The following is a 10,218-nucleotide window of genomic DNA, read 5'->3' as shown; positions in this document are numbered from 1 at the left end:
GGTGCCTGAGGGCCGTACACAAATAGGTCTTGGTCTGGATATGGTCCCCTGGCTAGAGTTGGCCAAACTCCTGGTTAGACAAATACCTAGATGCTGATGACTCCCAAATTGAGATTTCCAGTGTGAGTTCCAGCTATCTGTTACACATTTCCCCTTAGCTCCTTGGCAGGCACTTGAAAGAAAAGATGTTCCAAACTCAACTCATTATATTACCGTCTTGCCTCTAAGCCCTATTTCTGCAAACAGCACCGCTGCTCACCCAGCTCCCCAGCCAGAAACCCTGTGTCCATTTCTGACTTCTCCTTTCCTTCTGGCTTTTGCCTACCGTGATTGGACTAGAAGCAATGGAAAGGCATGAACAGATCTAGCACGTGGTAACATTTATAACTCTCTAGAGGGCCTGACACAGAGTAAGCTTCTAAAAATTGGTTTGTTGGATTAATCTATCCAACACCAAACCCAGCTGATTCTTCTCGATTGTCTCCTGATCATCTTCTTGATCATCTTCAACCATGGCTTTCTATTGAATGAAGAATAAGCATAGCATAAAATGTTTGCTGACTATGCAGACACTTTTCCTGTTTGGACTTTGCCTCCCCTAAAGACTGATGATACAGAATTATGTTACAGGCAAAAGTATCTCTCATACGTGACGTCTTTAGATGGTCCTGTTCCCTCTGCCTGGAGTGCTTCTCCGCTGGATTTATATGTCCTTCCAGATTTGCGTCTGTTATCATCTGCAGGGAGGACCCCAGGTACCTTCCCATTCATCAGGTGTTTGCTCTCACAGAACCAGGCAGGGCTCCCGCACCTCTCTCACAAGACTTCACTGGTGCTGAGATGACTCGGTAAATGCATTTCGCCCTTCCTGGATCATACACAGCATCAAAGCAAGACTTCGTCTGTGTCTTTCTGTATCTGAGTTTGGCACTTAGAACATAGCAGCTGAGCTACACGTGACACCTCAGTGTAACTGAGAAACCTCAGAACACTTTGTGCACCCATGCAGACTTAAGAGGGGTCTTTCTAGAGTCCACTGGGCCTTTCTCAAGTCTTGTGTTTGCAGCCTGAGAGAGCAGATTACAAGTCTGTGCTAGAGATTGCTTTGTGCAGTGAAAGGCTCTGGGGCTCCTAGTGGAAACCACTTGAGAGGGGAGAGGGGAGGAGGAAAGTGCTTTGAAGCCCCAAGGCACCATTTTTGGTATAGAAATCCCCCTGGGTCTGGCTTTGCTGCACACAAGGCAAGGCAATTGCATTTACAAGTTACTTAGATGCACAGAGGCTGAGCCTGATGGGGGCAGTCAATTGGAGCCAGCCCCAAGGTATCAATTTTGTCCTTGAGTCACAACAGCGATGCTCATATGCCACCAGAGATGCCAATGAGGATCTTGAGTTCTTTTTTTTTTTTTTGAGTTATTTCTTTATATGCATAAAAGAAGGAAAGTCCAGAATGGTCACTGTAATCAGTGATTATAATACGTTCTATGTGCATGTCAGTGTTAAACAGCATCAGGGACGCCCGGCTAACTCAGTCGGTCAAGCATGCGACTCTTGATCTCTAGGTCATGAGTTCAAGCCCCACGTAGGGTGTGGCATCTACTTAAAATAAAATTTAAGTAAATTTAAATGATAACAAATCAAACAATGTATTACTTAGTGTCTCTTTTTCCTTTCTAAAGTCTAGGTAGGTGGAGAATTACAAATAGACATAAGTGTCAATGATAATTATATCATTGCAATAATTTAGAACATCTGAAACAAAGCCTGGTGGTAATGACCTTAGTATGAGCGTAATACCAACTAAGTTATTTGGATATAGGCATGATGTTGTTTGATGCACCCATCATGTGATTAGGCATCATTAAGTATCTTTCTAACATACAGCGATGATTGAGATAATGAAGGAAAAGAGATGGTAAAGATTACAGACTTGTGGAAGAAAGTTTCTATTTGGAATTTAATAAGGAATATAATAAAGTACCTGAGGGCATTGCACCAGTTCAGCAGAGGCCTGAACTTCAGGGATTTGTGAATTCTTTTTTTTAAAATACAGTACAGTACTGTAAATGTATTTTCTCTTACGATTTGTTTAGTTTTTCTTTACTTTATTGTAAGCATGCAGTCTATAATATATATGCAAAGTATGTGTTAATCAACTTTATGTTATGAGCAAGGCTTCTGGTCAGCAATTCAGTTATGGGGGAATCATAAGCGATATGTGGTTTTTTGATTGTGTGCGTTAGCACCGCAGCCTCTGTGTTCAAGGATCAATGGTACTCAGACTTCCCAGCTATATCCTTTCGTTAGCCACAAACGCCTGGCACTTAGATGAATTTGAGTTATTATCAGAAAGGGAGGAAAGACTATACAATTGGGTGCACAGAGAAGGCCTACTTCACACCCTTCTCCCCTACGTTTCTTTCACCCCAGTAAAAAAAAGGGATAAAAAAATATTCCAAAAGCTCCGCTTCCAAATTACTTAGGAAGGGCACTTCTTGGTAACCAAAACCCCCTCCAAAACAAGACACTTAATTTATGAAGCCTGTGACTCAACAGCTTCTTTAGGAAGACAACTTCCCAAGCTTTCCTATCTTCCTGATTCATGAAAAAGAAAATAAGACATCATGGTTTGATCCATAATTAATCACATGAGAATGGAATTTATTTTTGTCCTGAAAATGTTGACTTTGGGGGAAAGAGGAAGGTAGGGATTTTTTGTTTTGTTTTACTTTTCTTCCTTTNTCCTCCCTTCCTTCCTTCCTTCCTTCCTTCCTTCCTTTCTGACATTAAGGAAGAAAATAGCAGAAATAAATGAATCACAAAATTGTCTGTGGACAAATCAGACCACTGGAATTAATGAGATTTCTCCCAATAGAACTTTCTCTGAGGCCAGGTTTAGGCTCTGGGGGGAAAATGTGTGTGTGCTTGTAGGGCTTTAAAAATGACAACTGTTTGCTCTGCATGGTAATGCAGAAAAGGATTTACCGCACCACATTTCCCCAGAGTCCTCACTAATAAGATAAAGTCCGCTGAAAATCACTTTGCTCAGCATAGACTGTGACTTCTGAAAGGCTCATTGAAATTAATCAGTACGTTTCTGTCTTACGCCGTCTTTATGTTTCGCATCTAAGGATGTTTGTTAGGACCGGGTGAGGAAGAGGTGGTTTCCAGGACAGGGTGTCAGCTGCCTTCCGCAGATGTCACTCAACTTGCAACGTAAGTTGCTGAAAGCAGCCCATCTTGAAAGTTCTGTGTGTTGCTAGACCTGACACATATGATGTGTGGGGCGGACGAGCCACTTTCTTCTGATCTACTTTCTTCACTCTGGATGATTCTGCTCTGGAGCATTTCACAGGGCCTCCCAGGCCAGCATGGATGAATGCAGGGCCGCCCCAGCAGGCAGAAATTAAAGGGAGCAACCAAGAGAAATGTGTCTTGTTTTGGAAGCTACACAAAGCACCGGGAAAGTGTATTCTTCTTCCGGGAGCCCCAAGTGAGGCTTTCGAGGCCTGATGTTTTCGTGGCTCCCTTTGAAAGTCCGTCATAAACGACCTTGTTCTCTTCTTTCAGACATGTCTGCTTTTCTCATCGGTCAAAATGTCCTCCTTTAGAGGGCTGGGACTGTCCCTGGATTTCTTCAGCCCTGCCTTAGAACCTTGTTGAATGTTATGAAAAAGGAGATACTCAATAGCCTTGGGGAAATTGCATTGTACGGTAAATTACTGAAAAGGTGCATAAACTCTTGCTCTAGAGCAAGACAGTCCTAAACCTTTCTTTCACTTTTGACATTTAAATAAAATACTTAAGATCACTCTGCGTGTTTACGTGTAAGTTTTCCTTTATTTAATCACTGTACGTAAACAATTTGTTTCCTGGTATCTGTAGTCTCTAACTCTTTCCTCCTCTTAATTGAATTAATAAATTATAAGGAGCCTTTATGTCCCTCTCCGTCCAGAAAAGTTTATTCCAATTCTAAATCTGTGGCCTTGCTTTTGCTAATTCCTAACCTTGTGCTGTGTGTGTGTGTGTGTGTGTGTGTGTGTGTGTGTGTAGTCTGGATCTACTTCTTCAGGATAACCTTGGCAGAGAGGATGCCATGCCTTCACCAGATTTCATTTTTATTTTCCTCTTCCTTGGATACACGGCACATCCCACTTCCCAGTCCTTCCTGTGTTGGGTGGAGGCGGATGATGGATGCTGGTCAATGAAATGTGAAAGGGAGGAGCACATGTCAATCCCAGGCTGAGGCCATGAAAAGGCCTTGGGACTCTGGTCAGTTTCTTCCCCTGCTGTGGGGAATGTGAAGGCCTCACATCAAGACAGAAGAGCCTCAAGACCAAAGCCACTTGGATCACTGTGTCCCTGCATGGAGGACACCCGCCACGGAGGATGGCCTGGACCCACCACCAGGCTTTGCATATAAACTGTTTAAGCCTATGTGGCTGCGGTTTACACAGCATGAGCCAGCCAGTTCCAGCTGATACTGAAAGGCTGCTGTGGGAGCACCATCTAGTCCCCTGGGAGCACCTTGTGTTTTATCGCCAGTGATAACATGGGTAGTAAACAGCAGTCTTGAGCTGGGAAGCCTAGATTTTTTGGATGGCAGGCTCTTAAATTATTACTAGTGTGCAAGTGACATTCAACTGAAGGATTAAATAGGCAGAATAAGGTACATATTGAGGACAAAAGGCCACAGTGGAAGAAAAAACTCTGTTGAAGTGACATAGCCTTGGATGAGATTCCCAGTCTGCCACCCTTATCTCTGTCCATTTGAGTTTTGTAGTCTACTTTCCAAATCATTAACCTCATAATTAAAATAAGGATCACCCCCTCTGTGTTATAGAATTGATGGCGGGGAGGGGCGCACGGGTGGCTCAGTTGGTTAAGCGTCCGACTTTGGCTCAGGTCATGATCTCGCCCCGCATCCGACTCTGTGCTGACAGCTCAGAGCCTGGAGCCTGTCTTCAAATTCTGTGTCTCCCTCTCTCTCTGACCCTCCCCTGCCCACTCTGTCTTTCTCTCTCTCTTTCTCAAAAATAAATAAAACATTTTAAAAATTAAAAAAAAAAAAAAAGAATTGATGGTGGGACACATATTGACGTATGCTTGGTTCATAATAAACCTCATTGGGTTTTGGTTTCACCACTAATGAGGTGAAACTAACAAGGCCATTAATGTGACCTTGAGAGAAATAGTTGAACTTTGTGAGTGTGAAATTCTTTGTGTTTAGAAGTAAAGCAATACCTGCGTTGGAGGCTGTGGGGAGGATTAAGGAAAACGTGTACGTTCTGTGGTATGCGGCACAAGCTATCTGCTCAATGAAGGTTGATTGCCACCATGAGTTGATAAGCAGACTCTCTGGGATTTATTCTCCCTAGTAGCATCTCCAAGCACTGGGTGTTACGCCTTGATTGATTAAGGACATGAAGAGTTTTCCTTACTTAGGGGTCCATACAGAGCTAAACAGTTTCTTTTTGCTGTTTTGTTATTAGCCTGGAATACAGATTAAAAAACACCTTCCTCTGTTGTGCGTGAGCCCTCTCGTTCAGTATTTTTGTAGCCCGCTCTCTGAGTCCGTCTTGGGTTCTGGGTGAAGAGAAAGACTTCAGCTTTGCTCTCGTCCTGGGATGATTACGGCCTGGAGATAAATCCTAGGCTGAATTCTCTTAGACTTTTCAAGAAAGCATATCTACTATCTACACCTGTACTTTCAACTGGTTAATGTTTAAACTTTCCTAATCTGTTTTTAGTAAAAACCACACAATGGAAATGAATGATGGAGAGAGGCTTGGCTCTCCCACATCTGCCGACAGCTTTTGCCATCCTGGTTTGCTTCCCGTTTTTGACAGTCGAGTTCATTTGAGAAGCGGAAGCACAAACATCAAGTTAGCATCTTGCCTGCATTATCCTGCAATAATTCACAGTACAATAAACAGCTGTTAATGAAGAGTCTCAGTGCAGAGATATCTGGTTTTATGATTTACTCAACACAACTAATTAAAGAAAGAAATCTTTATTGCCTTTTATTACTATGCAGCCCCTTCACATTTCTTTTAGCATTTTTCCCCTTCAATTTTGTGACTGATATTGGCCCACATTGGTTCATACTCCAGATGGAGTACAATGTAACTGGATTCTCCTGTCTCTGAAACTACCTTTTTTTGCCAGCTCCCAAGGCTCTAGTCTTTTCACTTCTCAGAAGCTCCAACACCCTACAGCTGTCCTGGTCCCCCCACCAGCGATCTGTTAAAGGAAGTAATTTTAAGTTTGTAGTCGCTTTATCATATGCTAAATAACTGGGTGAATTTGCGCAAGTCACATACCTCTCTGTAAATTTCCTCATCTGTGAAATAATGAGGTTTGACTAGATCACGTGGTAAGTCTTCCAAGACTAAGGATTCTATGGCAAACCAGAAATTAAGTCAAGAGCTTTAGGGCTTTCAAACAGAAGACTGAAGGGAGGTAATGCTGAATTTCACCAAAATAATTCAACTCCTTTTTTAAAAAAATATTTTTATTTATTTCTAGGAGAGAGAGAGAGAGACAGCGTGAGCAGGAGAGGGTCAGAGAGAGAGGGAGACACAGACTCTGAAACAGGCTCCAGGCTCTGAGCTGGCAGTCAGCACAGAGCCCGACGCGGGGCTCGAACCCACGAACCGCGAGATCATGACCTAAGCGAAAGTCGGACGCTTAACCGACTAAGCCACCCAGGCGCCCCATTCAACTCCTAGTGGTAGATGGTACTATCATCATGCCAAATGTATGGCATTTTGGTGGAATACCAGAAATGCAGTAGACATTGTTCCTGCCCTGAAGGAGTTTTTAGTTCAGTAGTGAAGGCATGTATATGACTAACTTTATGTCATAACATTTAATGAATTAACATCCTAATGGCATGCCAATAACAATGGCTGATTTATGTCCATTTTAGGTAGAGTTTGATAATTATAACTGGTTGCTTCATCAAAAATAGGTCCATTTGGGAAATTGAAAACAATGCCTGAAATTGTTGCCAGCATTCTATTTAGAGACTTAAGTCTACCTGTTTATTACAGAGAAAGTAGTTTATGTGTTCTCCAGAAACACATTAAGATCTGACACATCCTCCATTTTGAATTTTCAGGAAGCAAAGGAGATGGACTCAAGATAAAAGGAGACGTTTTAGTGGCTTCAAAACAACCATTTCATTTTGTGCCCACTTGTGTGGGGATCAGGGATTTCTATAGGACCCAGCTGGGCATGACGTCTCACTTCCACAGGGGGTTTATCTGAGTTGGGGAGTCTACATCCATGATGTCTTCATGTGTATGTCTGGCGTCTCCATGTTCCTCCACCTATTTCTCCACATGGCATCTCATTTTCTCTGGCTTCTCAATGCGGTTTGGGCTCCTCCTGGCAAGATCGTCTAATGGCAGTCTTCTCGCCTGGTGACTGACTGGATTCTAAGAATGCAGGGCAGAAGTACCCGTTCCCTAAAAGGTCAGGTCCAGGAACTGGCCTCACATCACTTCTGTTATACTCCATTGGCCAGAGCTGGTGGGGGCAGGGTGACACTCCTGACCACAGGAAGAGTGATAAGAACTGAGGCCATCATTTATCTGCCACACACCCTGGAGCACCTGATCTAATATGGAATCATAATGCCTTGATTTTTCATTTGCCTCATTTTTTTAAAGTAGTAAATATTTAATCTGACCAACATTATTTTTTTAATGTTTATTTATTTTGAGAGAGAGCAAGAGCAGGAGATGGGCAGAGTAAGAGAGAGGGAGAGGGGGAGAGAGAGAGAGAGAGAGAGAGAGAGAGAGAATGAATCCCAAGCAGGTTCCACACTGTCAGCTAAGAGCCAGATGTGGGGCTCAATCCCACGACTGTGAGATCATGACCTGGGCTGATACCAAGAGTCAGACACTTAGTCGACTGAGCCATCTGGCTGCCCCCCTCCCCACCCCAACCAACATTCTTAACAATGGATTCCTGGCATTTTGAGTGAGACAGCTCTTTGTGTACATGTGTGCTGACAGTCACAGGATCTTTAGAATCCCTGGCCGGCACCCGCTAAACGTCACGTGTGCCTTTCCCCACCACTGAACAGTAAAGTCACGATCTGAAACATTCCACAAGTCTCCCTGGGGAAGCAGACAGTTCTCCCAGTTGAAAATCATAGGCCTGATGTCCTAAGATGGTAGATTTCCTAATCAGGTTACTCTTTGGTCTGTATCAGTGTAGACAGCAATAAGGTGATTAGTTTCTGTCTCATGCCAATACATACACATCAAAGTTCTTCCTGCTTCATAGCCTCTGTGCTCATATCAGTGCATTTACAGAGCTATGGGATACATAGTATCCATCCTGTTCTCAAGCAGGACGTTACTTTATCGGAGTATAGAGGCATATTCTATATGTTCAACAAAAACTATGTCCTGCTCCTTTCAGTAAGAAAAAAGGTATTTATTCTAGGACATTCGAAAGGGAGAAAACTAAAGAAAGCACACACATACCTTGAATCGCACAATTCAGATGTATCCCTGTTGCCATTCTAATGGACGTCATTCCAATGATTAATGTGCGGGTCTGTGTGGAGCATTTTACATTTGTGTATGAATATATATACTAGATAATACTTAACAGTATTTTGTATTCTGCATGTGTTTATATAGCACTTCTATATTGTGCTTTTGGTAAGTCTGGACACCAAGAAGACAATATAAAATATTAATTAAATGAAGCATGAAAAAGAACAAAGGGTAAAAGTGCATACTGGGGTGCTGACTGCGGTCGGTGGGGAAGCCTTCATGAGGTCATTTGAAGCTTTACCAGGAGCTTAAAAAATGGGTGGACTTAGCAGTAATGAGGCCCTTGTCAATAACCCAGTGATAGGATGAAGATAGGGGCACCTGGGTGGCTCAGTAGGTTGAGTGTCTGACTCTTGATTTTGGGTCAGGTCAAGATCTCATGGTTCATGGTTTCGAGCCCCATGTTGAACTCCTATTGACAGCAGGGAGCCTGCTTGGCAATTTCTCTCTTTCCCCCTCTCTCTGCCCCTCCACTGCTTGCTCTCTCTCTTCTCTCTCTCTCTCTCTCTCTCTCCCCCCCCCTCAAAAATAAATAAATAAATTTAATAAACAGAATGAAGAGAATTGGAGGAAATCTAGTTTGTATTTTTCTAACTTGGGTAAATATAGTTTTTATTCGGTTTCACTGCACAAACGTTTGCGTTTGCAATGGTAATGCATTCAAGAGGTATGGGGAGATCGGGAGCAGGTATTGCTTTTAAAAATGCTTTCTTAACTATGTCATTAAAATCTGCTGGTGTTCTAAATAAACCAGCAGATGGATTTAGTGACAGTTGTGATTTATTCGTCCTACATCAAATGACAGGGTGGGGATTCCAGAAGTTTGTGAGTGAGGAAATGACAAAAGACACTCTCTAAAGAGCATCCATAATTCACACTAAGGTCAATACAGAGTTTTTATTTCTTTTTTAAAATTAGAAACTGAAATATAGTCAACATATAATATTAGTTCAGGTACACAGCATAGTGATTCGGCAATTATATACGTTACAGAATGCTCACCATGATAAGTGTAGTTAACATCTGCCACCTGACAGAGTAATTACAGTATTAGTGACTATATTTCCTATGTTGTACTTTATCTCCAGGGACTTACTTATTTTCTGACTGGAAGTTTATATCTCTTAATCCCCTTCACCTGATTTTCCCATCTTCCCCACACCCCTTGACCCTGGAAATCGCCAGTTTGTACTCTGTATTCATGAGTCTGTTTCTGTTTGTTCATTTCTGTTTCTTAAATTTCACACATGAGTGAAATCATATGAAATTTGTCGTTCTTTGGCTGATTTCACTTAGCATAATGCCCTCTAAATCCATCCATGTCATTGCAAATGGCAGGATTTCTTTTATGGCTGAGTAACATTCCATTGTGTATATATGCCGCCTCTTCTGTATTCATTCATTCACTGATGGACGTGTCAGCAGGTTCTATATTTTGGTTATTGCAAATAATGGTGCAATGTGCACAGGGGTGCATGTGTTTGTTCAAATTAGTGTTTTCATTTTTTTCAGACAAATGCCAAGTAGTGGAATTAGTGGATCGTATGATATTTCTGTTTTTAATTTAATGAGCAACCTCCATACCGTTTTCCATAGTGACTATAACAATGAACATTTCAAACCAACAATGCTTTTTCTCTAC

Source organism: Crocuta crocuta, unplaced genomic scaffold, assembly GCF_008692635.1.
Source record: "Crocuta crocuta isolate KB4526 unplaced genomic scaffold, BGI_CrCroc_1.0 scaffold145, whole genome shotgun sequence".
NCBI lineage: Eukaryota > Metazoa > Chordata > Mammalia > Carnivora > Hyaenidae > Crocuta > Crocuta crocuta.
The sequence above is the reverse complement of the archived record's forward strand: the minus strand, read 5'-3'. Positions refer to the sequence as shown.